Source organism: Pleurodeles waltl, chromosome 5, assembly GCF_031143425.1.
Source record: "Pleurodeles waltl isolate 20211129_DDA chromosome 5, aPleWal1.hap1.20221129, whole genome shotgun sequence".
Lineage (NCBI taxonomy): Eukaryota > Metazoa > Chordata > Amphibia > Caudata > Salamandridae > Pleurodeles > Pleurodeles waltl.
In genome coordinates, this window is record NC_090444.1 from 1,485,590,038 (window position 1) to 1,485,615,893 (window position 25,856).

The 25,856-nt window shown below is 44.2% G+C and overlaps 1 protein-coding gene across 1 annotated transcript in view; it reads right to left on the reverse strand.

The window, feature by feature from the left end:
* The window catches only part of BAG2 (BAG cochaperone 2), a 92,332-nt gene that overhangs the window by 20,177 nt on the left and 46,299 nt on the right, over positions 1-25,856 (reverse strand). The gene's annotated exons all lie outside the window — the stretch shown is intronic.

The following is a 25,856-nucleotide window of genomic DNA, read 5'->3' on the forward strand; positions in this document are numbered from 1 at the left end:
CTTTCCTCATTTCGTTTTCTTATCTTTGTGTATTGTTGTGTGTATTACATCTACTTTTTCTTTGATAATGTCCTCAGAATAGGTTAACTTTAATGTGTAACATTTTACTAATTTATTTCTTTATTTCCGTTGTTCGGCCGTTTTTTCTTCAAAAGCGCTTGCCTCGCGCTTCACAGGCAGACCCGAGCGTTCTTTTCGAACGTTCGGCTCTCCCGCCGCTCTCTCCTGAGGAGCGCGTCTCGCTTCAACGCGTTTCCTCAGAAGAGCTCGGCCAGCACTGACGCGTCGCTACGGTAACCTCTCCCTGGTTCGAGAGGCTCCGTTTTTCGATCTCAGCTGTTTACTGAGAGGCTTGGCTATATCGAGGGAGGCGCGACACGCCCCTCTTCAGTATCTCTTGTTTATTTCTGGGACTTTGGGTGTCAATCTCTTGTTCACGCCCACGCAACATTTTAACCCTTAATTTACTGTTTAATTTTTAAACAGTTTTCCTTCCAATTTGGGGGTTTTTCTGCCTGGCATCCTTGTTCTTATTATTTTTATTACTATTGTTATTATTATCTTTTCATATTGTTATTTACTTTACTATGTCAAAACAAGTAGCTGATCACTCCAATGACATAGATATGGATAATTTACGTGCTGATCTGAATTCTTTTATTCAGGACATTGTACAACAGGCTGTATCTTCGTCTATGCTTCAAATGTCAAAAAAGCTAAAGTTGTCTTTTAAGAAAATGTCCTCTCAGGGTTCCAATATTGCGGAACCGGGTAAAGGTAAAAAGCGCATATTTTCCAAAGTTCAAGTACATTCGAGTGCTGATGAATCTCCCCAGATGGCTGGACCTTCCCCCCGTAAGGAACCCAAAACGGTGGAAAAGGATCCCTCTCCTTTGAATATTGTTCAGTTGAGGGATACTGATGATGACATTGATTATGAGGATGGGGACGATGATGATTTACAGGGTCCTGACGACCTCTAGAAAGGGCCTTTAGAGAAGAGGCTAAAACTTTCTCTTTCTGATACAAATCCTTCACAGGTTAATGATTTCACAGTACTGGATGCTTTGGGGGAACCAATGTTTGATCCGACGTTAATACACCACCCAAATTCTACGGAATGGTTCCCGTCTGATCACGTGGCGGAATATGTTTCGTGTCATTTAAGACACGCGTTAGATAAAGCCACGAGAAATAAACTACGATCTGAATGTCCTCGTCCCTCCCTTCCTTGTAAAATGACTTCGACACCGGTAATTGATCCTAACTGGTGTTATTTTTCTCCAAGTTTGGTAAGGATCCTAAGAAAGGGGTCGACCCTGCATGGTCCGTTTGCCAGGACCGATTATTGGATTTGGTTGGTCCTTTAACTAGGATTCTTGATTTAGCTGACGATGCCAGGTTGGAAGGCTCACAGATTGACCCTGAAGCTCTGTCTAATTGGGCCCAGCGGGCAATTTGTTTGCTGGGAAATGCAAACACCGCAATTTCTCAAGAGAGACGTAAGAGTCTTTTACTCAAGATAGAGCCTAAATTGGGCAGTTTCGCAGCCAGGGAGGAAGGACAGCAGGCGGACGGCCTTCTTTTTGGAGATTCATTTATTAAAGAGCTCGGTAGATATGTTTCTACCTTTGCAACATTGGATAAGGCTCAATTTTCAAAGAAGAAGTTTTTCAACTCCAGAGTTTTTGCCTGGGCCGGTAAAGGAAGGAGCCGCTTTACCGGCCGTTTCGCCACCCGCGGTGGCAGTTTCCGAGGCTCTTCCAGCTACTCCACGGACTTCAGACCTCAGTTCTACCCCCAAAGAGGGAGAGGTTTCAGGAGCAGAAGCTTCCGTCAAAGGGGAGGACAGGTCTCAGGTAAGAAATTTATGTTTTGGCCCTCTTCCTGTAGGTGGTCGATTAGCCCATTTTCTTTCGAACTGGTGCCGAATTACCGCGGACCCTTGGGTTCTTCAAACCATTCAGGGGTATTGCATAGATCTCTATCAAGTTCCCAGCCAAATTTCTCCACCTCTTCCTCTAAAGTTCTCTCAAGAACAATCGCGTTTGATGAATCTAGAGATTTTATCCTTAATCTCAAAAAATGTAATAGAAGAGACTTGCTTCCATCCCTCGGGTTTTCTCAGCGCCATATTTTTGGTACAAAAGAAAAACAAGAAATTTCGTCCAGTGATAAACTTAAAACTATTCAACAACTACGTTGTTTACAATCATTTCAAAATGGAAACGATCCTGCATCTCAGGGACATTCTGTTGGAGGGCGATTGGTTTGTTCGTCTGGATCTTCAGGACGCTTATTTTGCGATTCCTATCCATCCTTTTTACAGAAAGTTCCTTCAGTTTCAATGGGAAGATTCGATTTTTCAGTTCAAAGCCCTCCCTTTCGGTCTAGCTTCGGCTCCTTGGTGCTTCACAAAAGTGATGAAACCAGTGGTAGCTTCTTTAAGAGCTCAGGGAATAAGATTGATCGTCTATCTGGACGATTTTCTCATAATGGCTCAGAACAAGGATACTCTGTTGCAACACTTGCACATTTCCCTTCATCTACTACAGTCTCTGGGCTTTCTAGTGAACATGGAAAAATCTTCTCTGGTTCCCTCTACTCAAGTGGAGTTTTTGGGTTTTCTCATAGATTCCAAAACCACATCTCTGTCCCTTCCCCATCATAAGGTATGTCGTATAAAACACGAATTACGGCAGGTCTTCAGTCTCTCTCATCTATCTCTGCGTTCCTTGGCAAGAATTGTGGGCCTATTGGCTTCATCCATTCAGGCCATATTCCCAGGGCCATTACATTACAGAGCTCTTCAAAGACTAAAGATTCGTCATCTCCGCAAGGGCCTTCAGTACTCGGACGTCGTTCGGTTAGATCAGGATTCTCGCGCGGAGATACAATGGTGGCTCGATCATTTAGAAGCCTGGAACGGAAGAGCTATTTTCTCCTCGGCCCCAGATCTAGTATTAGAATCCGATGCAAGTCGGACAGGTTGGGGCGCAAGGTGTGGCAACGTCTCGACTGGGGGCGTATGGTCAGAGAAGGAGTCTGCCTTGCACATCAATTGTTTAGAGATGCTTGCAGGCTCCTTTGCTCTGAAGACCTTCGCAAAGGACAAGGTAAGCTGTTCGATTCTCCTAAAAATGGACAACATTTCCGCCGTAAAATATATCAATCATCTAGGGGGAACAAAATCCAAATCCCATGCCGATCTAGCCAAAAGCTTTTGGGAGTTTTGCCTTCTCCGAAAATTGTCGGTCACGGCACAATATCTTCCAGGGAAAATGAATACCATAGCAGATTGGTGCTCACGCTACCTAAAAGACTCCAGCGATTGGCGTCTTCATCCTTTAGTATTCAACAAACTTTCTTCAAAATTCGGCCTCATGTCGATAGACTTGTTTGCTTCTCGGCTGAATTCTCACCTCCCACGGTTTTACAGCTGGAGACCGGCTCCCCAGGCTCTCGATACAGACGCTTTTCTCCAAGACTGGTCTCCCCATTTCAATTACGCTTTTCCTCCCTTTATGATGATTGCCAGAGTCATGGCTCAGGTTCGTCGTCAACGAGCCTCCCTGGTGTTGGTGACACCCTTTTGGCAAACCCAGCCTTGGTTCCCCTCGGTTCTAGAATTATCAATAGACTTTCCTGTCCTGATTCCTTCCTTCCCGGAGCTCCTGCTCGATCCAGAAGGTCGTCCCCACGACATGGTTCTCGACCATTCCTTAACTCTCGTAGCATGGAAGATTTCGGGTCAGCCTGGAGAACCCCAGGAATTTCGGAAGAAGCTGCTCAATATATCCGCCACTCTTGGGCCCCAGGAACATCCAAGGCCTACAAGTCTGCCTGGCTGGTCTGGAGTGGCTGGTGTTTGGACAGGAATTCAGATCCCTTTTCAGCCGATGTGACTCTAATTGTTAATTTTTTAGCATCTCTTGCCTCCCAAGGAAGGGCATATAGAACGGTGAATACTTACCGATCCGCCATTTCTGCTGAACATGTTCGTATCGATGGTAAACCGGTTGGGGAACATCCTCTGGTGTGTCGTCTTTTGAAGGGAGTAAGATTTTCTAATCCCCCTACACCTAGATACACGCATTTATGGGATGTGAATTTGGTTTTAAATTTGTTCAATTCTTGGTTCGATAATGATGTACTTTCTTTAAAGTGTCTTTCTGCGAAGTTAACTATGTTGCTATGCTTAGTTTCATTGAAGCGTGTTTCTGATGTAAGAGCTTTGGATATATCTTCCGTTCAATTTTCTCCTTCTGATGTATCTTTTAGAGTTCATAGGAGAACTAAAACTAACATTTCTATAATTCATTATCCGTATTTTCCTTTGCATCCTAAACTATGTGTTGGTAAATGTTTAAAAGTTTATATTGCCAGAACTGCAGATTTAAGAACGTCCTCCTCTCACCAGTTACTGATTTCTTTTTCTAAACCTCATAAACCCGTTTCTTCCCCTACTCTGGCTCGTTGGGTTAAATGGGTTATGACCCTTGCGGGTATCAACACTACCTCTTTTGGAGCGCATTCCACTAGAGGTGCTATGGCTTTTAAAGCTTTTTGGGCTGGAGCTCGCTTGGAGGACATTCTTAGATAAGCAGATTGGTCTAATGTTACTACCTTTAGGACCTTTTATTGCAAACCTATTTCTTCTATGGCTGATTCAGTTGTTAATATGCTTTAAACAAGCATAATAGGAGCCTCCGTTCTTGTAATAAAATTCAGATTTTCCCAGCTTTAGTGAAGGAAAGTCTAGATTTTATTAAAGACACGGAGGCGAGTATTATCCCACCGCTTTATTAACCCACCCTTTCTTTTTCAGTGCCAGCTCCTCCTGAACCACTCGTCTCATCCTGAAGAGGTCGATTCCGGATGTAAGGCCCTTCTTCGGAGTCATCTTTCTTCTGGCATTTCCCATGTTCACCACTTAGCGTTATCTGGATGTTGTGATATTCCCAAGGAACCGTCTCCTCTTTCTTCTCTGGACTTTGCCAAAGACTTTTTCACTTTATTAATGGCCTTTTTCCATTATTTTGGTTATAATTCCTTTATTCCGTCCGCTTTGACCTGCTCCTGCAAGAAAAGAGGACTTGTTGCTCGTAGTTAAGATAGTTATTAGGATTGGGCGTTCATTATTGGTTGTTTGTTTGTGACATCATCAATGACTTTTTTCCCCATGTTTCATGGGATATGTAGTTTTTGTAATATGTTATCTTGGCTGCTATTCGATTAAAGCAAGAAAGGAAAGCATAATACTCGCCTCCGTGTCTTTAATAAAATCTAGACTTTCCTTCACTAAAGCTGGGAAAATCTGAATTTACTCCGCCGCCCTGATGAACTGCTGTCTGCTAATTTAGAGATGAACGCAAGTCGAGTGGTCACCTCTGTGTGAAGCTCTTGCGATGACCGGCACTTTGCGCCACAATAGACTGTCCGCGACATCCGACTGGCTCCTCGTGCCGAAAATGACCTCCTTGCAGCCCCTACCAACGTGAGCCTCCACCTGCAGATCCTGGCATGGTCTTAGACTGGAAAAAGTAAACTTGTCAGTGGAAAGAACCTGGCCACTGTATCACACCTGACACCCATCGCGGTCAGCCTGAACTTGTGGCTTTACCCAGTCCAGCACAACAGAAAACCGCGATTGGCATTATGTGCTTTTTGACGCTATTTTCATCTAAAAATTTAAAAGTTTATAACTCAGTTCTACTTAATAGATTTTTGTCATTTTGGTGCCATTTTACTTATTAAAAGTCACTATTTAAATTCGCTTGGAATTGTTATTGTGTGATGTGTTCACTTTTTAATTGTTTGAGTGCTGCATATATGCGTTACACATTGCCTCTAAGTTAAGCCTGACTGCTTGGTGCCAGGTAACCAAAGGGTTAACAAAGATTTGTTTAGTGGCTTTTGTGGCTCACCCTGACAGGGATTGTGTGTATTTCTTGAGTGAGGCTCTCATCCCTCTCAAATAATAACACTTTCTTACACCCTCCCTGGAACAAGTCGCTCAATACTCTGCATTCACCCTGCTCCCACTCTGTGAAAGCAGGGGAGATGATGCATGTGTAAATGTGGAGTTTCTTGCTATCAGTGTGTTGGGAGAGGTTAACGTTGTAAGTCCACTTCTAAGTGCCACTTGGTCCCAGATTTCAAGCTCTATTTTAGTGAATGTAGCAACATATACACTTTTAGGATGGTTATGGGAGGCTGAGCTATGCTAAATGCCAAAGTGCTTTGCATGCTACTGTGTCGTCCATATGGAGCCAGGGCATTTCACTTTCCCGAACCACCCATTCTGATATGTAGCATACGTGCGCTGCCCAGTATTATTCTCGGTGGTCAGGGCAGGCCATTTCGCCCCCGTCTCTCAGTAAACATGAGAAGCTTGTTTAAAATACATGCTAATTTGTATTTATTTATGTATTTACAAACCCCACAAAGAGGGATGCTCTGAGCTTTTTCTGAAGGAGTTTAATATGTGCTGAGGGGGCGGGAGTAGGGTTAGACTGGGATACAGTATTTTGGGCAGTACATTCATTTTAATGACGATGATCCACTCTAACCAGGATATATAGAGAGGGCGCCATCTTCGGATGTCTTCAAGAATGTTTTTTGCAGTCGACAGGCCATTTGTCTTTGGTCTATCCGTCAAGGAGGTTGGTAATACTGAAGCCCCGTTATCCGATGGCATGTAAGGCCCATTAAAAGAGGACTAGAAATGTTTTATTTTTTATAATCAAACTTTGTATTGCGTTTTTTAAACAAGGGTATTAAACAGAACACAGTACAAAGAACAGTACGTCTACAACAGTGATAACAGACAGTAAAAGCATGGAGCGTCAAATATGTAATTCGCCAATAATGTTATAGTAAGTCCATCACCTCCCTTAAATTTTCTTGGTTTGCGGGGACAACCACAGGCTTGGTAGATGGACTCTTCTACTTTAGAACCCCAGTCCATAATAGAACTCCCTTCTGTAATAGTAGGCAGTGAGGAGGACCTCCAATGGTGAGAAATATCACACTTAGCCACCACAGTATCAATTGCGACCAGAGTGCACTCCTCCCAAAGTCCCTCCACATCCTCCAGAATGCCCAGCAGCACAGTATAGTGGGAATAATCCACGGTTCTCTCTAGAATATTAGATAGTGTAGAAAAAACAGAAGACCAATACTTTGCAATAATCAGATAAGACCACACCAGGTGAAAATAAAAATCGCTATCAGCATGTGTGTACCTAGAAGTTGCAGAGGTGGGAAGTGCACCCCTTCACCATAAGTGCTGTGGGGTAAAAGTAGAAAGTGTGCAGGTATTACGATAACATATTCTTGTGGAGCCATCCTGGCATCTCTCCAATCACTTTCATCTAGTGTACCAATCCAATCCTCCCATTTAGCCAGTGGCAGCTCCTCCACTTGGGCGGAGGAGCGTTGCCCCCACCAGCAGCGGCTGCTGCGAAAGCTTTACCAGAAAATCATCATAAACTTTGTTTATGATGGTTTTCTAGTAAAAGGGGCGGGGCCACAGGGTGACGTACTGAGGGTGAGTGCACAGCATTCCCCCCTCAGAGCGAATGTGAGCTTGACTGGCTGTCTCAGGCCAGCCAAACATACATGCGCACAGGGCTCTCTCCAGCCCAGCAACACGGTTGCTGGGCTGGAGAGAGCCTGCACAGGCTTCCAGTCTGCCTGGGAGCGTCCACCCTGGGGGATACCAGCCAATTCTGATGCTGCTCTCAGCAGCGTCAGGATTGGCGCAGGGCAGGCTGGGAGCCTGTGCCTGCAGAGCCATCGAGGAAGCAGCGGAGCACGGCATCGGAGAAGGTAAGTGTTTTAAAATAAAATAACATTTATTTCCTCCCGACCCCCCCCCGCGCTGCCCCTTCTGAGCCCCCGAGCCGCTACTGCATTTAGCCTAAAGGGCTCTAAAGGATTCAGGAGAATTAATAATCAGAGATCTGTATATCCACAAGATGCCATCCCAGCCTAATGGTGCTGACAAGACATGGGCCTCAAAAGGGCTATACTCTGGCAGGTCCTGCAACTGCTGGTGATACACTGCCAATGCATGACAAAGCTGCAAATATCTGCATAATTGTGTCTTATGGAGGTGGAATTCTTCCTGGAGAGCCTGGAAGGTCTTCAGCTGTGAGCCTTCCCCAATTTACTTGAGGTGGGATATGCCAATAAGATCCCATCGGTCAAATCCGTTCAGATTGGATACGTGGGATATCCAGCTACCCTGCCACAAGGCAGTTGCCTGCATAAGCCTTCGGCCCCAGTAAATCCAACTGAGGACCCATTGCCAGTAAAGGAGAGTGGCCCTCATAGCTCCAGGCACAGAATGGGAGATTGGGCTGCCATATGGAAAACGCAGTATATGTTGTCAGCCCACAAGTGAGATTTCCAAGGAAAAGGCAGGGTTGTCAGAACCACAGAATATCAAGGAAAACAAATGTCTGCCATCCCTTTAGCGCCATCATAAGGCAACTGAACACAATTACAGAAGGCTATTCTCAGAGTCTTGTTTACCCACAGGAAGAAACACACTACCCCAAGTAATGAGCACTAGAAATTTTAAATTGTAATTGTAACTGCGTTTATATAGCACTTACTACCCACAGGGCAGCATGCTGCTCCGGAATCCAAGGTTAGTGGTTAATCCAGTGTTATTGATTACTGTTAGTTATTTGGATTAGTCTTGTTCACTCAAGTAAACCATCCTATCTAGTCATTTCCAGTTTCTTTATTGTGGACTAAGTTAAAAACGGTAAGTTACGATCATTAGTGGGGGGTGGGGTGGGAATCATGCACATGGTTGTGGGATTAATAGAAGAGTTGGAGGAGATTAGGTATAATTAGGTTGCATAGACTTTTAGAGGGATGGGGAGAGGTTGTGATCTTGTAAATGAGTTGTCAGCAACTTGCAGAAATACAATAATAGAGAATAGTCAAACCTGCATGTGTCAGAGTAGGTTGTGCTCAGAGAGAGGAGGTATGCAGAGGAGGGAAGGAGAGGGTCATTTGAAAGAGAAAAAAAGGAGAGGCAATAGTCAGAAAGTTTAATATAACACATTTTATTGTTTTATACAAAGAAAAAGAAAACCAAAGGGTTCACGTCTGCGGCCCAGATAACCCCGCACCGAAATAAAGGGATCTATACTGGAGGTGGACAGTGGTACAGCAAAGGACAATAAAATGACTTACAGCATTAACAGAGGCATATAACAGCACAGGGTGTATCTCACTGATGGGGGTCATCTGCTCCATAACCTGCTTGGTAGTTCTAAGTCTCCCCCGTCCCACTGTTATGTTATTTAACAAGGTGAGTCAAGTGTAGTTCTTCCATGGTGCCCATGTTTGCAGCGATGTATGCAGGACCATCCGAACCTTACAAATTAGCTTCTCCATTGCCGCACAGTAGTTCATACCCCTTGTCCACTCATGCAGCAGCGGAACCTGTTCATCTAGCCAGTGTCCAGCCAAGTCTCTCTTACCTACCAGATGTGCTGTGGGAATGAGGGTGCCTGCAGGACAAGTCTCCCCGAGCGTATATATAATCCTCAGCAGGACAGTTTTAGGACCTAGTGCCAGACTACGGCCAACCACCCGCCCATTCCTGTTACTGATCTCCAACCAATACCCTCTCACCACTGGACAGTTCCATATTACAACATGGAGGGAGCGCGGGGAGTGGGGCCAGTGAAGAATATCCTACCATCGTGGCATGTCTCATGTGCCAAAGTATCTCTGGGGTAATGTGAACCCAATGACAATATCTAAATTGGATCAAGCACACTGAAATAGCCAGTTCATGTGAGGTCACCTTTGCCTGCGCCCATTCATCATCATCCAGGGTTTCCACGGCCTCCTCCTATCATGCTGTAAGGGTGAGTAGGGAGACTGGTGTATTGTTAACTAGGGTCTTGTATAGGTGTGAGATTACAATTGTATTTATATAGCGCTTACAACACCAAACGAGGCATCGAATCGCTTTTTGGCGAGTTGCTCGCTACTCCGGAACCCAAATGTATAAGTGATGGATTAGTATAGGGAAATATGAGTTAATATGAGTGGTGGACATGTGAGTCTGTAGGCTGGATTGACTAGGATAATGGAGGAATAGAGGAGGAAGAGTTTAGAAAGTGTTATTTGGGAGATCATAGTAGTAAGATGAGGTTTGGGATGAGTAAAAAGGAGAGATGGAGAAGGGAATAGTCTGTAGAAAGAGATTAGGGAGATCATAGTAGTAAAATGATGTTTGGGATGAGTCAAACAAAGAGAACATGAGGGAAGAATTTAGAAAGAGCTGTTTGGGAGATCATAGTAGTAAACTGAGGTCTGAGGTGAGCCAGGAGGGACAGGGGGGGGGGGGGGGGACAGTCTACAAAGGGTTGTTTTGGCGATCACTGTGGTAGAATGAGGTTTGGGAAGTCAGAAAGTGGACGTAGACTATATGTTGAGAGAGGTATTGGATGAGACAGAGTACTGCACTGGAGAGAGTGAAAGTAATAAATAAATAGATACATGACTAAATAGGAAGGGAATATATGTATAGAGAAGACAATATATTGAGATTTAGGGTTGTATTGTATAAATCCAGACTTTCAAGTGATGCTGTACTTGAAGCTAATTTGTCTATTTTTCCTAACTCAATTAAAAAAAAGTTATACTTTCTTCAATATTTCAATAATGAAGCACTTGTAGATAAAACAGTTATATTTACATACTGTGATAGATAAATAAAACAGAGACCCATAAGCATCTAATCAGTCAACTCACAAAAAGACTATGCAATTAACATGTTAGGCATAGAATAATATATGTATATATTTAACTGTAAGTAATATGTACATTTGTTAAGCATTTCTAAAGATTATCTATATATTTAAAAAAACAAAGTTATTGTACAAAGAAATACACATACCTCGGTACAGACATATAATCAAATTATAAATTTTACATAGACAGGGATTTGCTGTGCATTAGTGTTTGAGTATGGTGGTTATGTAGGAAAGAGTCAACTCTTAAGTAGTCTTCTGAAGATAAGATACTTATCCATTGATCTTATATTTGAGAATAATGAATTCCATAGTTTGACTGCTTGAACAGAGAAAGATCTATCACCTATGGTCTTTTCCTTGTATGGTGGGGTTTTGAGGTGAAGTGCCAAGCTCGAGCGGAGGTTCCTTTTTTGGATGTATTGGATAATTTTATTCCTGATGAAAAGTGGTCCTGTTCCATGTATTGCTTTGTGGGTAATGCCACGCAGCCTGAAGGTGGATCTTCTGGCAAAAGTAACCAATGTAGGGGGCTCAAGGCAGGAGAATGTGGGCATGTGGCTTTACTTGTAGGAGTAGTCTGGCAGCAGAGTTCTGAATCTGTTGTGACTTTTTCATAGTTGACAGAGATGATCCATGGTAGAGGCCACTGCCGTAATCAAGTTAAGACAGTACAAAATAGACAGAAGTCTTGTGTGGAAATCACAGATGGGGGAAGGTGTGTTGCACAATTTTCGTAGTGAATGAAGCCTGATATTTCTAATTTGTCCACATGAGTATTCATTGTTAACTTGGAGTCCATGGTAATTCCAAGGTTGCTTACTTCCTTACATACTCTAAGAGGTGGTCCCAGATAGTCAGGCCAGGCACAGAGTGGGTCATAATTTTTCCACTCCCCACTGGAGTATATCCTGTTTTGGAAGCATTCAATTTGAGATGGCTCCATGTCATACACTGATCAATGGTTCTGAGGCAACTGAAGATTTTTGAATTTCCAGTGTCTTCGGAGTTTTCCAGTTTAAGGAGTATTTGTGTGCCATTTGCTTTGTTGTAGAATGTGAGCTGAAATTCATTGCTCTTTTCTAGTAATTACTTCATGTAGATGTTAAAAAGCATGGGTGAGATGATAGAGCCCAGAGGTATCCCTGCTTTTCTGAACTAGTTTGGATGAGAAAATAGGAGTGTGGGTGACATTTGTTCTGTTTTGAAGGTAGGATGTGATCCAGTTGAGAGCAGTACCCTCTATGCCAGCTTTGTAGAGCCTTTGTACTAGGGTGTCATGGCCAACTGTGTAGCCGAGATGTCCAAGAGAAGTAGTGCAGCAACCCTGTTCTGATCCACTGTGTTTTAAAGGACATCCCAGATAGTGAGGAGGGCAGGTTCAGTGCTTCTTCCAAGGCGGAATCCAGTTTGGTAGTCTGTAAGTAGGGGTTATCGTCAATGAATTGCAACAGATGGGCAAATGCTGCTCTTTCTATCAGTTTGCCCAAGAAAGGTCCATTTGTAATTGGTTTGCAGTTGTCGGGGTCATGCAGGTCCAGGTTTGTTTTCTCTAATAAGGGGCATATATATGCCTTTTTTAGGTCTTTTGGAAAGATTCCAGTGGTTAAATAAATATTGATGATTCTTCTTACTGGTGTTGCGGCAGAGGTAGCTAAAAGAATGTTCTTGAAACTTTGTGGTAGACAAGGATGAGAAGGGCAGCGTAAGGACTGCTTGCTTTGACCAGATCCATAAATTCACTTTGTGTTATTTGTTTGAAGGAATGCAGAGTCTGTTCTTGGGGGGTATTTTGGGAAAAAGGTTGTGCTGGTGGTTTTCCTTTGTTTTAAATAGGAGTCCAATGTGTCTGCTTTGGTAGTGTACTAATTTGCCCGTTTGTCTGTGAATTCCTGAATAATTAGATGAGTGCTTTCTGTCCATTTAGGTTTACAAAATACGGTGAGAATTTTTTAAAAAAATGTATTTGCACATTTAGCATTTTGAATTTTGTCTGAAGAGTCCCTTTTTTAGCCTTTTTTGATTGTGAATTTGAATATTCTTTTAAGTTTGTGTAGGTGAAGTTTGTCTTGATTGCTGCTTGTTTTGAGCCAGGTTCATTGCAGCCTTCTAATTTGTTATTTTATCTTTTTTAGTTCTGTATTTCTCCAAGGTACTTATTTAATTTTGTCCTGTTTTGTTTTTCTTAGTGGTCTGAGGCTATAAAAAGCTTCCTGTAACCACTGAAGTTTTTGAAGGGAATGTATTGTGTTTAGATCTTTGTTGGATGTTACTTGTGTTTCTAAGTATTCAACATTGAGTTTGTTTCATGGTCAATAGGTGGATGCATGTAAGGTGGTTTTGGGTGCGTTGATTTGTGCTGTTTTATGTTGGAAAACTAAGAAATGGTGGTCTGACCATGTGACTAGAGTAATCCTTTGAAGGGTTGTCGCGTAGGCTCTCATTATTCAAATGAGACTTCTGGATTTTGAGTGGCAGAATCACCCACGGTGTGGGAGACTGAGTCCAACCCACTGCAGGTGACACCCGGTTAACTAGCAGTGCCTCATCTCTACCAAAGGATAGTGATGACTGGGCAGCTGAGCGCATGACATACTAGGCTTCTCAGGGAAGTCGTGGTCACTCAGGTCACATCCGGTTCTCTCATTTACAATTCAGTCTCATAGATAAATGACAAACAGAGACAATATATGTTTCAGTAATGAGTTTAATAAAATGACTGCATATTAGATAGCAAAGCGACACAACATGACAGTTTTAAAATTGTGATGAGAAGAGTGAAGCATAAAAACAACGCTATCATATTGTCAATTCTGCCTTTCAGGTTCCTATGGGAAGACATCAACCCCCATACCTGAGCAAAGGCCTGTGGTCTGCGTTAGCATCTGTAGCGAAGCACTCAGCAATCAGCATACAGTTGTGGTTCCCTGGCTGGAATCTCCCTCTAACGTGTAAGGGATAAGGAAGTGTTTATATGATAACACAGCTTATGTTCGGAGAAAATGTGTATTTTCTACGAATGTTGGAGACTAAACTTCTACCACGTTCACCGGCAATGTACTGAGCTGTAGCCTTGAATAAAGCACAGAGTGATCAAGAATGTCTTGTTTGAGAACAGTGCTGGCTGAGGCAAAAACAGTTAGATAGATGACAATAAAACAAGACCGTAAAATGGTTATTGTAATAATAATAAAGCAAAGCTGAATAATATATATCTAGGTTAAAGTGCACAGCGGCCTAGTGTGTTAAAATAACGTACATGGAGCTATAACTAAAATGGCTACACAACAGGGTAACTACTTCTGAGTTTGCAAAAAATGACATCTAGGATGTGTCCAGAGATTTCTGTGGGTTTGTGTACTATCTGATGTACGTTCAATGCGACTAGGTCAGTGCTAACTAAATGTCACTAAGAATGCATAGGCTAGAGTGTAGTGTTATCAGTTTGAAACTGTGTCAAGGAACGTGCCTGGGAATGTTTCATTGCTAGGTAGTGGCCATAAAGGAGGAGGAAGTTACAGGAGGAAGTTGGCCTGGGATTGCATCTGCTGATGAGGGCCTCACAATCTTGTATAGAAATGTCATCAGTTTTGGTGAGATTTATTATTTGCTTGAGTATAACAGCTAGTCCACCTCCTCTTTTGCCTATACAATTTTGTGTGATAGTTTGATAGCCTAGGGGAATGGCTTCATGCAACACTGGAGCCATGTCATCTCCTAACCATGATTCAGTTATGAAGAGTAAGTCAGGTTGTGTGTTAGTGAGTAGGTCGTAGATGTGGTGCTTGTTTGTAGAAAGCAATCAAGCATTTATTGTAGGCAGTTTAGATATTGTGTTTTGGTGGTGGTGTGACTTTGTTTCCTAGAACAGTGACCAATATATTTTTAACTTGTAGCAGTTGTGTCATTAGTGCTGGTATCAACTGTCTACAGGTCGCAATAGTGTTGTTTTTCTATATCGTATTCCTCATCCAAAAGGCTTAGAAAACATTTTGTTGGGTCTGCATGTGTCAGTGGTGGAGATGATGGTTGAGAGGGAGATGGTGAGCTGTGTTGTTTTTGCAGAAAAGCATTGTTGTGTAATAGACGTAGAGATGCAAAGTTGTGAAGAGTGGCATGTTGTTTATTTTGTTTGTGTTCGTTTTGGGTGGAAGGAGTATAGGTTAGAGGTGGTGGTGGAGCCTGTGAGTATTTTTTATGGCCCTGAGTTGTGAAATGGATGAGAGCAGGGTGAATGAGAGTTGTTGTGTTGTGTATTTGTGGTAGGTGTTGGTGAAGATTGAAAATGTGGGTGTAAAGATGGTTTAGGATGTGTATTATTTGTGCAGTCATGAGAGTGGGAGTAGGTGTATGTTTCTAATTTGTGACAGAAAGTATTATGAAGGAGTTTGTGTGAGATATTGATGTGCTGGTGAGTGTGTTATGTTTTGTTTTTGTGAAGTAGTGAGAGTAGATATTGATGTAGTGGTTTTCTGGGAACGATTTGTATGCAAAGTACTGTCGGTGAGTGGAAGTTGAATGGTTAATGGGGTAGTGATGTATTTTGGAAAAGAGTATGTTGTGTGCGAGAGGGGAAAGGCAAAAGTTATGAGTGCTCGTGCTAGATTTGATCAGTTGAAGAGGTTATATGTGTGGTGAATTTGTGTGAAAGATTGATTGGTTGTGTGCTCTTGGTAAAACGTCTATGAGGGTTTTGGTGGTTGATTTAATGGAAGACGTATAGGTTTAGTGGTACAGAAAGGGGTATGTTAGGAGCAAGTAGAGTATAGAGCTAGTGCTTAGTATGAACAGGATGTGTGCGTGTTTGAAATGATTAAATATATGTATAATCTAGCTTTGAGTTGTGTGGATTTGTTAGTGGCATAGGAAAAGTGGTATTGAGGATGAAGGTGTCATTGTGTGGTAGTTGAGGAAGAATGGTAAATAGATGTGGTCTGTGGGGTTTTGTAGTGGTTGTTGAGACACTAAAAATGTGTGCAGGGTTTGTTTGTGGTACGTGTGTGGTTTGCCTTTGCTTAGACAGTGCTACTGTTTGAGGATGTAGACAACTTAGGGTGGCTGATGGTGAATGGCAAAAAAGGCAGCATTTCTGGCCCTAGGGCTGAACAGGCCCAAAAAGCCAACTGCCCATGTCCTCTGTGTCCTTAGCCTCAATGCCCGAGCTGAGACACCATGAACCTTGGGCTTAAGTAGCCCTATTGGCCAATGGGAAACCTAGCCCTAACCCCAACCAATTAGAACCCTAGCCCTAGGGCCAATGGGGAAACTGGCCCTTTCAACCAATCACAGCCCTAGCCCTACCAGCCAATCCAAACCTAAACCTTTAGTCCTATATCGAATCTAAACCCTAGCCCTAGGAACCATCAGAACATCATATCCATCAGCCTATCAGACCTCTAACCCTAAGCCCAAAGTCCAGTGTAAATCCTAGCCATAGGAACCAATCAGAGCACAGACAGGACAACCGGTAAGAAACTTATATGAAGGGCATGTGACCTTAAACACAGGCTGGTGGACAGGGAGCTGCTCTGCAAGCCAGAATCTCCTTGGATGTAGACAGGCTCAAACCACACTGTAAAGGTCCATGGTAAGCCTTCCAGGTAAGGCCCAGATTTAAAGCCACTACAGATACTGTGTTTTACACACTTAAGCAAAGCACTTTTCCTAGCCAAAGAAAGAGTGCTACATATACTTTCCAAACACAGTTTAAACCATAAAATAGATTAAGCATTCTCTCAAACTCACTCTGCTTAGCCTCTGAGATTTAGTTTGCCTTTTTACCTTTTAAAAACACAAGGCTTGGCACCATACAGGGGAAATTTAGTAGAGAGATTAAACATGGGCAGAAAACAAGCAGCAGTTTTAATAGTACAAACTGCACAGAAACCAAGAGTTCAATTTAAATGGTCATGAGTTGAGATGCTGCCCCTCTCCAATTCGTCAGTGACCAGTTTGCAGTCTAGGGGGCTGTACTCAAGGGGGGAAGGGGTCTAATCTTGGTCTGTATTTATCAATCACACAATGCAACTAGAGATATTTGTACAATTGAGAAAAATGCAGACCGGACTCTGTGGTGAGTTCCTGGAAGGATTTCATGTGCCCCACCCCAGACATCCCCCAGTGTGGGGAAAACAGTCTAGTCTAGCTGAATCGGACAAACATTTCTCATGCTAGAGGGGAGTGCCCTACTAAGGGTACTGTACCTTTTCAGGTGATGAAGGGCCAAGCACCAGCACTGAACGGGAATGGAGCTGATAGGCGGAAGTGAAGGGTGGATGATCTGCTGTATAGTAGTGCAAGCATCCTGGGGGGTTCAGCAGCTGCAACTCCAACCTAGATGTAGGGTAGGTTCTGTCTGCACAAAATCAATCATTAATAACGACTACCTGGGATGCCCAGCAGTACAACGTGACATCCACCCAACCCAGTCCTGACTCGAACTGGAATTTTACAAAGTAGACTTTGGGAGATTTGCCTGCCCACAGTAAACTGGTGATCTGAGTCTGCAATTGGGTGGCAGTGGCTGAGGGTAGTGTTGTAGTGTATATAGAAAGCGGGGGAGGGCACCATCTTGAAGACTGTGCCCTTGCCCATGATTGAGAGGTAGTTTCAACCACTCCCCCATATCCTGCATTGTCTGGACCAGTAATGGAGCAATATTGAGGTCCCAGCGTTGCCTACCAGTAAGAGCCACCATTAGATCCAAATAGCAGAAGCTGTCATTAGCCATTCGGAGGTGGGAATCCAGCGTCCCACCGTCTAACGCTCCTCGCATAGGCAGAAGGAATAATTTCCCTCAGTTTACCCCGAGGCGTCCCTGTAGATTGCAAATATAGGCATTGTCTCACTGAGTCTCCACAGAAAGAGAAGCATATCATTGGCATACAAGGAGATTAGATCTTTCGTGCCCTCCCTCCATTTAAGGCTGCCCATTCTGGCATCGACCCTAATGAGCTCCGCCAAGTGTTCTATCATGATGGCGAACAGCAATGGAAAGAGCGGGCATTCCTCCCTTGTCACTAGCTCCTTGAGAGCTTAGTTATCGGACTACATTCACCTGGACCTGGGCCCACAGGTCAGTGTACAGAAGTGATATCCATTTCTGGAATCTCGGGCGAAACTGCATCTTTTAAAGGACTGCCTGGAGGAAGGGCTACCTAACTGAACACCTAGGGTTCATCTATGATGGCCATCGCCAGATGCAGGTGTCAAAGGTAATGTCTGGTGCTCCTTCTCGATATAAAGGTATTCTGCTCCAGGTGGACAATCAAGCGAACAACTGTGGCCAAGCGTGTAGCCAGAATCTTGGCCAGAATGTTCACCTCGAGGTTGATAAGGGAGATAGGATGGTAAGACCAGCAGTCCTCCGGGGGGTCTTTCCTGGCTTCAGAATCACCAATATGGTTGACTCCGGGAGGTCCAGGGAGCTCCCCTTGCTCACAGATGTCCTCGTATAGTGATAGGAGGTGAAGAATCATCAAAGAGGAGTACTTTTTATATAGTTTCAACGAGAACCAGTTGGGACCGGGGGTCTACCCTGAGGGCATTGATGTAATTGTCTGTTGAATTTCTGTGGCAGTGAGCCGCTGTTCTAGGTTGTTGCTCTCCTCAGCGCTAAGTCTGTATGCAGGGAGGTCTTGTGTAATGGGGCTGTCAGCTCCTGGTAGGCATAAAGGGTTCAGAAGTGAGATACTAATTCTCTCTCTAGGAGGTCTATCTCCTGGTGAACCTCTGCGGACCACAACTCCGTAACTAAGCTGTAAGGACGTGAGGCCACCATCAGTCAATAAAGCAGCTTGCTGGCCTTATCAACTAATTCATACACTCACTCTTGCAAGTGGTGCCAGCATAGATATGCTAAGTCCAACAGCTTTTGCCTCAGGTTCAGGTGGGCCTGTGAGAGTTCACACTGCACTGCTGGCGAGAGGGAGGCAGCAGCCTCCCGCTCCAGTCCAGTAATACCACCCTCAAGCTGCAGTAGGTCTTCCTGTCTACATATATTATAGCCACCGATGTGTGAGAGGGTCCTACCTCATTGAACTGTCTTGGAGGCCTCCCAGAGAGTAGCCGGGAAAAAGACAGTGCCTTTATTGACTTCAAAGTAATCGCTAATAGCTCCCCTGATACCCACCGCAGAGTCATCCTCGGTGACCCCTAGAATGGACTTGCATCCGTTTGACCTGGCCCACCTCTGAGGAGGTAAGCAGAAAATTGTCTAAGCAGGAAGAGGTGTCAGGCGGAGTAGAGTAAAAAGTACACTGACGTTTGGTGCAGCACTTCCATCTCGACCCATTCACGAGACCCAGCGCATCCATACAGTCACTTAGGCGTGTAGAGCGAATCACCCTCGACTGGATATTGTGCCCTACCCCCAGATCCATCACAGCAGGCGGGCATAAATACTTCCCAGCATCCAAGGCTTTACCTCTAGCATCCCGCTTATTATCACTAACATCCCCAGGAGGGGCTGTCCATTGCACATGTTGAGCCAGGCGGAATGTCCTCTTCAGTAGGATTACCAATCCCCTAGAACCTCTTGTGTAGCCTGTATGGCTGTATGGCAGACTCAGGAGGACCTGGCCTGGTAGTTCACGCAAGACTGTTCCCATGGGGAACAGGGTCAAGACTGATCGGCATTTGCTGGGTCCAAACTGGAGTGGCATGGTGAGCAAAATAACAATGGATTAAACCCAGATCTGTGACTGGGGGGATGGAAGGGGGGGGGGCGTTGAAAGGTTTCAATACTCCATCATCCTTTTGTGTTGCTAAAGACTCAGGTATTGCAATGTTGCCCCAAAAAAGTTGGTTGCCAGTAGTTGTGTTTCCTGCAGCAGTAGTACCACCGGGTGATGCCTCTTGGCTTATGTCAAACTCCACCCTGTTTAATCTTGTCATTTAATCAAGTCACATTCCAATTCAAAGTGGCAATCAAGTGTTCCTCTAAGGGGGCAGTTGCTGTATCTCTAACCATTATGTTGGATCGGACACTGAAAGCACCTAAAGTGAATTTGTGAGGGGCCGCACAGAGCATGCACGTCCATCACAACAAAACAAAAACATCCTGAATGGTCCACAACAGGTGGAAGCGGTACCCTCACCCCCCCCCAACCCTACACTTCCCCTTAGAAGCATTTGTCACCCAACCATAATCACGGCCATAACTCCCAAACAGTTGAAGTGTCCATGGGTAGACCTCCAGCAACCCCACTCAGTTACTAAAAAGAAACACACTCTGCACATGCCAGGAAGAAAGGAGGACATTACTACGGTCCTGCATATCCCCAGCGGCCGCAATGCCATCACCTCTACGGTTAGGGGAGCCCACTGTTGAGGTCATTCACGTATGATTCGGACGATATGGGGTGGCTTATTTCGACCTGTGCCATCTATTCCTCTTGGTATGATGTGGCAGTTAACGCCATGATGAGTTGGACAGTCAGTTTTTCATGCAGGGTTTAAGGAATGTAAAGAATATTTCTGACGCAGCATACAGTTTGAGGATGCCAGAATGTAGACAGAAAACAACATGAATTACTTGAGAAGCTTGTGCTATATTAAGTGTTTTTGATTGGCACTAGAATGAGGTAAACCATCTGCAACTCTGCTGCTAGGAAACTGCGAGACCACAGATCCAGAAAGTCAGTCGATCAGCTCAAGGTTGGAAAGAGAAAAATAATGGGTGAGTGTATATGTTGAGAAATATTCAGAGCTTTCGGGTGTAGTCAGAGGAAGCAGTAACTTCAAAATCACAGCAGTGTGAGAAAATGCATGGTAAACAACGTACACCCTGAAAAGCAGATTATGCAAATGCTGCAGTGGATGTCTTTAGGTCTTCATTCTGAGGTTTGGCTCATAGTAACAAATCAGAGTGTGAAATTGTGAATGTCTCTTGTTTTACATTCACACAAGATGGAAGGTGAAGACAGCTTTCCAAGCAGTGGAAGTGTATTGTCTGCATTCCAGTGACAGGAGGATGGAGATGCAGACACCCGTGTGGGGACGGTGAAATGGCTCACTTTACAAATTCAAAGAAGACATTTTAGCAAATGGATGCTGATTAGACTTCCCAAGCACTGCCTTTTTGTAGATATCATTGGTGAGGAGGAGTGGGCTACAGGTCCAAGGGGGTCGTTTAGGTGAGGCCAAGCCTTCTGTCTACCTCAATAAAACTTCAGTGCAGAGTCCTCACACCTCTTTGTGCCTTTGTGGTGGCTATGATTGGAAAGACATTTGGAAGGAGAACCACCCCAAACCAGTTCTGATGTGTGAGGCAGAATTGCATTTTCAGTTTGGGTTAAGTAGAAATTCCATTTTTAAACTGAATGATTCACTTTGTGCTGAAATGCAAGAAAACAGACACTGTGGAATGCCATCGGAATAAATGATCGTTTGTGGCATGTGCCGTCTTTTTGTGAAACCAATTACAAAGTTCAAACTGCACTGCAGCGGAATGTACATTCTGCTCCACCCTGGTGGTGGAAGTAAGAGTATTTAATCTGACGGAGAAAGAAAAACATGCTCACATTGTCAGTACAGAGCAACATTATTTTACGTGTTTATGTTCCCCCTATTTCAACTAGAGCCAAGAAGCCACAAGTACACTTTTCTGTGGCAACCTTATATCTTCTACTGTGCGGATTTGCATCCGTCATATACCTCAAGCTGCAGTTTGGAACTCCTCTGGGCCTCTGATGTGGAGTGTGGCGGCCAGAACTGTGGGCTGGCAGTGTACAGTCCTAAACAGGCAGTGATGCTTATATAGCATTTTGGAGGTAACTTCTGCCGTTACTAAGCACTGTAACTATAACTTGTTATTATCCAGTGTATTGGCAGTGAATGTATTGACTTAAAAAAGATAAAAGGTGCACTGTTCCAGGATTTGATCTTGAGGCGTGGAATGAGTTTTGAGGACTTGTGCTGCCTGAGTGCACGAGAGTTCAGAGGTCAGTGTTGGCATGCGAGAGCAGAAGACCCTGGACTCTTCCTGCCACTCTGTCTCCCTGTCCCCTTCCAGTACAGATGGAGCATACAGTACTAGACACAGCATCTGGCCAGCCGGTCCTGCCAGTTCCCCTAGCCGAGAGGCGCCTTAGTACGAGGAGAGAAGCAGCAGGTCGAGGAAGGGGCACACCTGGGGCACTGTGGAAGGTGTCAGGAGGTTAAGGAGTGACAGAAAGTCACCATGCAAACGCCAAGGGTGTCCTTTTATCTCAGTGGGCAATTTAAGAGCCAGGTGTGGCCATTTCAATTATGTGGCAATGGAAGATCAAACTATATGACAGTCTTGACCAAATCATGCAGCAAGAAAAGGCAAATTATGCGGCACTATAGATCACATTCTGTGGCAGTGCCACTTCACCATGTTGCATCTGAACACATAACAACACCACATGGGTAAAAGTGTTACCTCAGTGATGGGGCACAGAGAGCAGTGTGTTGGGGCACAATTGGCGTGTAACGGGGCACAGCAGAATGTGATGGGGTACAGCTGGCGTGTACAGGGTATGGCAATAGTGTGATGAGGACAACTGGAGTGTGATGGGGCACAGTTTCCATGTATAGGGCACAGCTAGTATGATGGGGACAGTGTGATGGGGTGCTGTTGGCATGTATAGGGCACGACTAGAGTGTGATGGGTACAGAACACTGTGTTGGGGCACAGTTGACATGTACAGGGCACAGCTAGAATGCAATGGGGAAAAGACCACATTGTGATGGGGTGCAATTGGCAGTAGTGGCACACAGAACTGGGGCCCACTCCAACCCCAGCTGAGCATGCCAGGGATCTCTGTATCATGCTGTTCAGCAAACTCACAATGAGGTCCCAAGTAGACATAGAGTAATCCTCCTGCTTCTTCATCCTGTGCATGTTACATAAGATTCTCAAGTGGCTTCCCTTAAACGCAAGATTCACGATCAACCAAACCCTTGTCACCAGTCGACAGGACCACAAACACCTGCTACGTGGGAATCGAGGCCCACCTAATTCAAAGACTACAGACCATCCAGAACGCTGTAGCAAGACTCATCTTGGATCTCTTTGATTACACCCACATCACCCCCACCTCAAACAACTCCACTGGCTTCTGGTTCAAAAGAGACACCAGTTCAAGCTCCTCACCCACGCATTCAGGGCCCTGCACAAATCCGGACCCGTCTACACCAACCACTGCCTGAGATTCCACAAACCCTCCATACAGCTCTGCTTCCCTCGTGCTGGCACATACACCCGCATACAATGAAGCAGAGTAGGAGGGCGCTCCTTGTCCTACCTCACAGCCAAAGCCTGAAATGGCCTCCCCCTACACCACAGGGCATCTCGTACCCTACAGGAGTTACCTAGGGAACTAAAACGTTGGCTCTTCGACTGAAACCCTGAACCTGCCACTGCCTGGATACCCTCACGGGTGAGAAGCCACACTCTACAAGTCAACTGATTGATTGAACCAAAGAGGAATGAGGTGGAACCAAGACCAAGCAACCCTGGCCTTTTTCAGAGCCAGCAACTGGCCTCTGAAATAAGCCTCAGTCCCCAGCACCCATTCCTTCACAAATCAAGCACTGCTTTATTTTAAACTTGATGATACAAACCCTCGCTCATCATTTCACCATCACTCCTTTTTTTCCTGGCACACGTCCACTTTGCACCACAGAGGCCGCTTGTTTAAACGCCTGTGACACACAAGCCAACCTCAGAAATAATCCCAAGCATATCTCTTGTAGATGAAGACACATCTCTCTTACCGAAAGATGCCACAGATGTTCGTTAGATGTGCAAAGCACTATTGGCCAATTTGAGGCTGTGAGATTTTTCCCTTACATGCCTTGAAACCCGAGACAGATTCAAATCATTGCAAATGCAGACTAATTCTGGAAGCAATTGAGAAGGTTAATTTAGTGTGAGGATTAAATTGTCAGCAAATAGATTAACTTTATGAGTTATGCCCCCAAAAAGGATCGCAGAGATCTTTTATGATTGATCTATATAGCCAAGAAATCTACCACCACTGCAAATAGAAGGGGAGAAAGTGGACATCCTTGTCTAGGGCCTCTCGCAAAGGCAATGGGATTCATGCATTGACCATTCACCCTGATAACCAATGTTGGAGATGACTAAGCCACCATTTTATTTTGCATTACTGGGCCAACTTTTATGTTGTCAAGGATTGCTTTGAGTGATACTCAACTAACCCAGTCAAATTCTTTCTTTGCATTTAAAGTTAGTATCAGGTGCTCGGTAGACAACGTGACCCTGGATATATGTACTGCCTTTTTTTTAATGTGCTGCTGATACAGATTAGAAATTTTCCTCCCATTGACCTGTCGATATGCACTGCTTGTTATTCTTATTGTGTTGCTCTATTATAAAAAAATAAAAAAAATAAACAAGTTTAAGTTAGTATAGGGCCCAGTAGTTTGCATTTGTGAACTTTTTCAACCCCATGGGTGAGGCGACTGATGTTATGAGCTCCCTGGCAGTGGTGTATAGAGCCAACCGGGCATGGTTCTATCAAGCGGAGGAGGAGAGGGTCAAAACTTTGTGCTAATATTTTGGTATAGAGTTTTGCATCTCTATTTAAGAATGCTTTTGGGTGATATTATGAACAATCAGTTGGGCTGCTGCTCGGCCTAGGGATAAGTGTAATCTCACCTTCACACATCACGGGAGTTAGGCTTGTGCCATAGTTACAGGAGTTGAACAAAGCAATAAGAGGCTCCTGATGGAGGGGGGGTAGAAGGTACTATGAACATCCAGCTAAATGCCCTCTGGCCCTGATGTTTTCTTAGTGGCATGGCTTAAAGTGTCCTGTTTAGTTAATTTGGGTTTAAAGGTGTGTCAAGCAAGTCCCTAAGAAGGGGTGAAATGGGTGTCCACTCACAGCTTTGAAAGTAGCCCTTAATTTTTGAAATCCTTTTAGAGCTCAGGATGTAAACAGAATGTGTGAAGGGTTTTTGTTTCTCCCTTTCACCTACTGCCCAAGTGTTAAGAGCAGTTTTGACTTACACAATATGTGATTTAGCTCTGTGCAATCTAATTGTGTGCGCAAGAATGTGCTCAACATGTGCCCTTTATCATAAAATTGTGGGTTAGGGCAAGTAGAGAACATTCAGCTCAATTTGATCTATGTGTTCTCCATTGTCCCTGTAGCACTGCTAACTTTCTTTGGCTATGTTTTGAGGGGGTTTGTTTATTGGTGTGCTTGAGAGTTTGGATTTTGGCAGTTATGTTTTGCTCTAGTAAGAACACTTCTCTTGCCCTGGCTATTTCAACGATGATGATGGTAGCCCTAAGCAAAGCTTTGAACTTCATGTAATAGCACTTGGGGTGAGGTGTAAGAGAGGGTGTAAAGGGAACAATATTATTTGATTGCTCTATCAACTGGGAGCCCTATTCTCTGGGTCTCTAAGAATCTGCATATTCAACCACCATCAGGGGAATCTCTGCCATCACAGGGATCCATTCCTCCATGTAAATTTCAGATGTGCATGGTCCAGTATAGAAATAATGAAGATAAAGACAGAGTCAAGCAATTTCAGGATGGAATGTATAAAAAAAGATAATCAGTACTAGAGTATGAGGCGTAGACATGCAAGTAGTAGTAGAAGTCTTTATGGGCTGGGTGCCTGCAATGCCAAACATCTACCCGCCCTAATTCAATAATGTTCTTTTTGAGGAGTGCTGACATTGTTCCTCCTCCTTAGTAGGAGTTCACACTTCTGCCCATGTCAGGGTCTTCTACCAAAAGGCTGAAATCACCTCCCACAATGATATTCCCCTGGGTATAGTATAATTATTGCACTAATGAAGACCTCATTCAGGAGTCTTGTGTTGTATGAGCAGCATAAAGGTTCAGCGTGGCCAAAAGAGATCCTCTGCTTTGTACTTTTAGTTTCAAATAGCGGCCCTCCTTATCCCTGGTTATTCCCAGTGGCTGTTGCTCAATGTGTGCTTTGCATAGCTTAGTGACACCGGGTGTTTTATTAGTTAAGCAGGCCCAATATTGTGGAGATATTGTAGGTGCATCATATGTGGTTGCTCTTGTTTAGGTTTCCTGATGAAAAATG